Below are 7,537 nucleotides of genomic sequence, written 5' to 3' on the forward strand. Positions count from 1 at the left end.
GGCAGATAGTCACCTAAACGGCCACACGTGCTACAGCGGAACACTGGGCAGAGCAGAGCAGAGGAAGTCCACCCAGGGATGTCCAGGAGGGCTGCCCTGAGGAAATGACACTTGGCTTGGGGGCTTGTAACTCAGCCTCATAACGGGTCCTTGCTGGAGACACTTGTTGGGGGGAGGAAGAAAAAAGACATTTCATCACACGCCCTGCCCGCTGTGGAGGGCAGCTATGGAATGGACACCTACGTCTCTACATCTCCAACGTCTCCAACGTCTCCAACGTCTCTGTGTCTCCAGTTACACCCACTCTCGCCTGGCCGCCGCTGAGTCTTTCAGCGCCTGCTGATGTGAAAAGAAAGGTGGAATCCGGGTCAACCCTCCTAGTACAGGAATAGGAAAAAGCAGCTGATTTCCCCCAATTTTCTTGCCTTTGATTTTGTTTATCAAGGGAAATCTCGTTTCTGTTTTCATAGCAGACATTTTTGACTTTGAACCAGGAGCTTGACTGCCTTCTGTTTCTCTCGTGCTACTCTATCCTGTTTCCCAAGTTGCTCGTTTTGAGCTGGTGTGAGACTTGGTAGCAGGTTTCCAGTCAGCGCCACGAGCAGAGGCTGCCTTCCCGGAGACCCAGGGCAGTTATGGGAGAGCCGCTTTGCCTGGTGGTTGCTTCTCCCAGGGAGAGAGCTTCGTATACTCGAATCTGGCTAGATTTTCCTCCTGCCTAGCACTGGCGTCCTAGTGTTAAAAGGAATGTTGAGGCCAGCAGGTGGCATGGAAGTTAAAGCGCTGGACCCCAAATGGCTGGCTGCATGATTTGAGTCCTGGACTGCGTGGTTTGAAACTCACACGTGCATGTGCATGTGTGCCCAAAGTCCCAAGAGGAGAATGGATGAGAAGGGACAGCAACATGGCCCTCTCCCCCTAAGGAGTGATTTCTCACTCTTCCTCTCTCTCTCTCTCTCTCTCTCTCTTTCTCTCTCTCTCCATGTGCAAGCCCTATAGAAAAAATATAAATAAAAGTTATGTTGCTTTGGGACCAGCAGATGGCATAATGGTTATGTCATAGAATTCCCACATAGTCAACCCACACTTTGAGTCCCACACCCAATGGCTTAAAAACTCACGCTGGGCGTGTGTGTGTGTGTGCCTGCCCAAAATCCCAAGAAAAGAATGGAAGAGAAGGGATTGGAGTGTGGACATTCCCTGTGGGGGTGATTTCTCACTTTCTGTCTCTCTGTCACTCCGGTGGGTGTACACCCCCTACAAGAAACATCTCTTAAAAAAAAAAAAAAGGTATGTTGCCTCGGTATTAAGAACTCCTTATTTTCAGCCACTTCTGTCTGAGTCATTCAAAATGGGAACATATCGAAATGATATTGCAGAATTGACTAGAAGGCTAGAGAACCAGGTAGATGATGTGGAAGTTGAGGTGCTGGAATCGCACATGGTCAACCACGGTTCAAGTCCTGGATCTGGTGGCTTGCTTTCTCACTTTCCTTCTCTCTGTCTCTCTCTGGTCAAACTGAAAAATGATAATAAATAAAATAATTATTTTTTAAAAATTGACAAGAACCCAAGAGGCTGCTCCAAAAGAGCAGGAGACAGTTTGGGGCTACCATTGTCACTGCTCCCCACACTAATGACAGTTTTTCGCCTCTCTTTGAATTTCAGTCACTCACGCAAGAGTCCTACTCCCTGCCGGGGCATCAGAGTGTTGGAGCCCAGGTCTCGGGCCTGCACTGTGACGGCTGGGCTTCAAAGTGAGAGGAGGGGTCTGTCTCCCCAAGGTCTACAAAGCAGGGCGTTGCTTCCCCAAGGCAGAAGCGTCCTGATGCCCATGACAGCCTTGTTTGAAGGAGAGCTGAACAGAGTTTCCAACAGCCTGAGCGACAGCCATGAGAGACCCCTAGTGTAGAAGCTCGTCCTTGGAGAGAAAATGGGGGCTGGAATGTAGTTGAGATTGTGTTCTTCACAGGAGGAACCGCAATGATAACTGACGCGTTTAGTGATGGTCTATTCTGAGAGCGTCACTGGCACTGATTATATGTGACTAAATCTCTTTCACTCAGGGCCAGCAGGTATTGTGGTGGTTAGGGCACTAGACTGCCACATGATCGACTGCGGTTTGAGTCCCAGATCTGGTGGCTTGCTTTCTCACTTTCTCTCTATCTCTCTCTCTATCTTTATCTCTCTTTCTCTGTGTTTATCTCTCTCTGGTCAAATTTTTTTTTTGGAGAGGTTTTTGCTATAGGGCGCGTGCGCTCGCCAGACAGAGAGAGACAGAGAGACAGAAAGCGAGAAATCATCCCCCCAGGGGGGATGGCCATGCCGCAATCCCTTCTCCTCCATTCCCCTCTCGGGATCTTGGGCATGCACCCAAAAGCACCCGGCATGAGTTTAAGCCACCGGGTCCAGGACTCGAACCGTGGTCGACTATGTGGGAGTCCAGCAACATAGCCATTACGCTAACTGCTGGTCCCTCTGGTCAAATTTTTAAAAATTAATTAATTAAAAAAATTCTCTTTCACTCTTTATCTGGCAGAGATGTTGTAAGATTCCCGTCTTACAGATCGAAGAAACGGAGGTTCAAGAAGGTTGGGATAGCTCTGGGGTCCTACAGGTACTAGCATCCAAACTTAATCTGCCAGACTCTTCCTTACTGTGCTGGTTTTCCTGTCTTTTTTTCCTTTTCTTTTGAAAGTTTATTTGTTTCTCCTGAGCAGGGGCTAGGGGAAGGCAGTTCCAACAGGGTCTTCGTGCCATGTTCCACCCTGAATCCCAGCTGACCTGGATCATGGGTACCCATGGGCACCCAGCGTGATCAGGGAGATCCCAGGACACGAACCGAGGACCTTTCCCATGAGTCTAGTCGTGTTACGCTGTGTCACCACCCACACCCATGCTGGTTTTCCTTCCTCTGGGGTACAATGAATTGGAGACTTATCTCTCTGCCAGCATTCCCTTGGGAGAAATCAGGATAAGAAATGCGCCTGCCTGAGAATTCATCTCCGCTGTCTCTAGGCGGTTGCTGTCATTTGCCGTCTGCCCCAGGATTCCTTCAGCATCACCCAGTTAGTATACCTATCTCTCCTTCATCTTGCCAGGTGATATGCTAGGAAAATCAAAAATAACATGCTGCATTTGCTTCTTCTTCTTCTTCTTTTTAAAAATTTCTCCTGATATTTCTCCTAAATTACAAAAAGCTGCTGCCTAGACTGCGGGTGTGGATGCGGTCACAGTCACCCCCACTTCGGCAGGATCCTAAACATATAATGCACGGACCACGGTGGATGCCGGACTCGCACACTCCCAGGTTGTGCGTAACTGACCAATACACCAGCTAGTGTGAGAAGGATTTCCCAGGAGGACGTGAAGGGCACGTGCTCTCTGTCTCCAGAGCCAAGAGCCAAAGTTCTTCTCACAAGCACGTGGCATGCTGTGACCCAATGCTGCACCAAGGCCAGCACGCGGCGTCTGTGTGCAGCCCTGGGCCAGGCGTTAGGACTGGAGCGTTCTGCCATTGCAAATGCTGACCAAGTGACTCCCCTGGAAGCAGAGGGCTGGGAGGGTTAGCCCAAACCAAAGGGCACTTCCAGGAGAGGGTCTTTTGGAGACCATCGCGTCCCTTCTTAGGGTCTGAACAAAGAAAGGGTAGCCTGGCCATTCCTGGGCCTGAAGAGTTGTTGCCCTCCCCAGGCAATGCTGTCGGGGTCTAGTTCAGAGCCTGAGTTAGTGTCTATTCCTGAGACTCAGGAGGAACCGAGGGGACACTTTTTATCTTGACCCTAAGGGACCGGAAGAGCTAAGTGCAAAGGTCATTTGAGCACCAGCCCCCTGTGCTGGGCCCTCTGAAGCCGGCAGAAGAGGGGAGCCCGTATCCGTCTACCTTTTTTTTCCTCACCCAAGGATGCGTGGGTAACATCTCTTTTTTTTTTAAAGAATTATTTTTTATTTTATTTTCTCATTTATTTATTTAAAAAATTTTTTCAAACTTTTAAATAATTACATTAGAAAATATGATACATTAAAACATTTCATTACTTTGTTTTAATGCAACCACTACTACAAAAATGGGCAAAATGGAGACATGAATAGCTGCATAAATTATAAGTTAGTAAAAGCGTACATTAAGTGTATATTTTATAAAATAATCACTTATCCGAGTATCTAAAAACTGAGTGAGCCAGCAGTATTTGGTACTTCCATTAGCTTCAGCTTCATTATTCCCTTTCCAAACAGCCATTTACAAAAAGATGCGTCACTCCAGCAATTAGCATAATGGCTATGTGTCTGGACTCCTATGTAGTCAACCAGGGTTCAAGGCCCGGACCCGGTGGCTTGAAACTCACGTCAGGTACGTGTGTGTGTGTTCAAGATCCCGAGAGGAGAATGGAGGAGAAGGGATTGCAGCGTGACCATCCCCCCTGGGGGGTGATTTCTTGCTTTCTGTCTCTATGTCTCTGTCTGTCTGGCGAGCGCACGCGCCCTATAGCGAAAACCTCTCCAAAAAAAAAGACACGTCACTTTATGCCCAGACGGCCGTTCAGAACACCGTCCTCTTCCACTCCGCTGTTTCTCATCTATTTCAGCAGGTCCTGTCGCCTTTTCAATGCCTTCATGGCACATCTCCAAAGCAGTTACCAAGTTTAAAACTATTTCCTGGGGCTTCAATTTCTCCCTTTCAGTGGCATCTTTTAGTTGCTGAATTCCAAACTTCATTTTCGGGATTTCTTGTTTAATTGTGGTCACTTGCTCAAAAACAGCGCCTCTGTTTTCTTGAACGTTATTGTGATCCTCAATTACTGTGCGTTAGTACTGCTTCGCATCTTCATGCTTGCTATGTATTTCGAATTGTGTTGTGGCAAGCTTTTCCTTCTTCACAATCATCCATCTCTTGAATGAATTTTCCTCAGTCTTCCACTTCTTAAGTTCTGACTCATCACTCTCGATTTGGTCCTCCAAGTTCAGGTTCTCTAAGACACTGGTTAATTTTTCCCTATTCTCTGCAAGGTCCTGTATTTTCTTTTTTAAAAGAATTATTTTATTTAACTTTATTTGTTTATTTATTTATTTATTTTTTTGGAGAGATTTTTGCTATAGGGCTCATGCACTTGCCAGAAAGACAAAGAGAGACAGAGAGACAGAAAGCGAGAAATCACCCCCTAGAGGGATGGCCACGCTGCAATCCCTTCTCCTCCATCCACCTCTTGGCATCTTGGGCATGCACGCACACACACCTGGCGTGAGTTTAAACCACCAGGTCTGGGACTCAAACCACAGTCGACTACATGGGAGTTCAGCGACATAGCCATTACGCTAACTGCTGGTCCACCTTTATTTATTTATTTTAATTGGAGCAGAGAGGGACAGAGAGAGAGAGAGGGAGAGAGAGAAAGGGAACGTGAGAAGCAAGGCACCAGGTCCAGGACCCAAATCATGGTCGACCGCGTGGGAGTCCAGCGCCCCTAACCACCTGCCACCTGCCAGCCCCATGGTCCCGTTTTCTTTTGATGTAATTGTACCTCCAGCTGACATGAAGGCAGGCAGTCAACTGAATCTCTGTAGATTTCATACTTCTCCATTACTTCTTGCCAGGAATTTTTAAGCCTCTGAACCGTATGTTTCATTTTTTCTTTATAATTCTTTAGCTTCTCTGGAGAATCCACAATGTTTATTTTCAAATTCTCTTGAACTTCTTTCAAAGAAACTACCAACAATTTTAGTTCATTCAAGCACTTGTTTTTCTCTGAAATATCTGGCTTATCCTGGGAATTTCCCTCTTGTAGCGCTATCGGTTTTTTTTGATGGAACTCCTGAGTCAGCGATTGCTGCAGCTCCTGAATATCATCTCAAAGTTGCCTAAACTCTTCTCACTCTTCCGCTGGCACAGACTCAAGTCTCTCCAATTTCAGCAGTGCCTCCTGGGGTGCAATGTTCAACTGCTGCGTTTTGTCCAAAGAAGATTTCTATTGCCAAAGAGAGTCCACGTACGTCCCATGGCACGCTTCTCTGAAGTGAATAAAGTTGATGATGCCACTTAAAAACCGACTGGTGGGAACCAGCAGTTAGCGTAATGGCTATGTCGCTGGACTCCCACATAGTCGACTGTGGTTCGTGTCCCGGACCCGGTGGCTTAAAACTCACACCGGGCGCGTGTGCGTGCGTGCCCAAGATCCCGAGAGGAGAATGGAGGAGAAGGGATTGCGGCGTGACCATCCCCCCTGGGGGGTGATTTCTCGCTTTCTGTCTCTATGTCTCTCTCTGTCTGTCTGTCTGGCGAGCGCACGCGCCCTACAGTGAAAAATCTCTCTCAAAAAAAAAAAACCAACTGGTTCGGTTTGCTTTCGGATATAGAGTATCAGCAGTCTCAAAGTCATTCGCCAGGTGAGTGGGCAGACGAGAGTCCAGATAAATAAATAAGTTGCTGGATGGTGAGAAACCTTCCGTGACGTGTGGATCCACGACTTCAGCGTTCACCGGCATCATGCGAGAACGCTCCAGCCGAGTTCTGTGCACTATTTGTGCGGCTCTCATGTAAATCACGTGCAAGACTTGAAGCTTTGGATTAGGATAAAGGTCATCCTTGGAGAGGTTTTAACCATGGGCTCCTGTTAAGATCTTGTTGTGAATATGAACCACCATCTCAGCTACATCATATCTGGGGAAAGACAAAGTTTTCATCTTGAGAGTTTCCTGTTAGTCTGTAACTCCAGTGCCCAGAAAGACGGCGAGTTCTGAGAGCAGATAGGGTACAGTCCTTATTTTCTAAATTTTGACCAGACAACCCCCACCACCACCACCACCACACACACACACACACACACACACACACACACACACAAGCGAGCAAGATAAAGCAAAGCCACCAGGTCTGGGACTTGAACCGTGGTAGGTCATGCAGGAGTGTCCAGCACCTTAACCACCATGCCACCTGCTGGTTCCATGTGTGAGAAACATCTAAAGGAAGGCGGACCAGGAAGATGGAGTGGTCCCAGGCCTGGGGCTGGAGACTGCGCTGGTGGAGAAAAGCTGATTTATAACCAGAGCAAACCCAGGTGAGAGTGTTGCCTGGCGTCTGTAGAAAAAGGCAGTATGTGTGTGTTCAGTAGGAATGTTCCCCAGCTCTCCTTCACCAGCACTGCTGATGCGAAGGGAACACTTGTGCAATCCCCGAGACAGCCAGCCCAGCCCAGCTCTGCCTGCCAGGAGCCCCCGCCCCCACCGCAGAGAAAGTGAGCTCCATTCTCCCTGCACGTTCTTCCGTGGTGGCTGTCCCCTGTAAAGCCCTATCTTTCCATGAGTGTGGTAAATTCGGTGCACAATTAAAAAGCAAACAAACTTGCCCCAAAGGAGCATTTACAACTTAAGTAGACATGTGTGTATAAGCAATGATTCATGCTTCGTTAGATTTTCAAAAATAGACAACATGGTTTGTTGAAAGGTTTTTTTTACCTCTAATGAACTTTAACCAGTACATTAACCTCTCTGAGCTACTGAGATAACCAGGCAGGCAATGTCCGAAAGAAAGATCCATCTTTTG

At 47.6% G+C, this 7,537-nt stretch overlaps 1 pseudogene; it reads right to left on the reverse strand.

Annotated features, from left to right (window-relative positions):
- Positions 1–247: 247 nt before the first annotated feature.
- LOC102481673 (kinetochore protein Nuf2-like) lies at positions 248–6,678 on the reverse strand (annotated as a pseudogene).
- Positions 6,679–7,537: the final 859 nt, after the last annotated feature.

Source organism: Tupaia chinensis, unplaced genomic scaffold (genome assembly GCF_000334495.1).
Source record: "Tupaia chinensis unplaced genomic scaffold, TupChi_1.0 Scaffold144346_1, whole genome shotgun sequence".
NCBI lineage: Eukaryota > Metazoa > Chordata > Mammalia > Scandentia > Tupaiidae > Tupaia > Tupaia belangeri.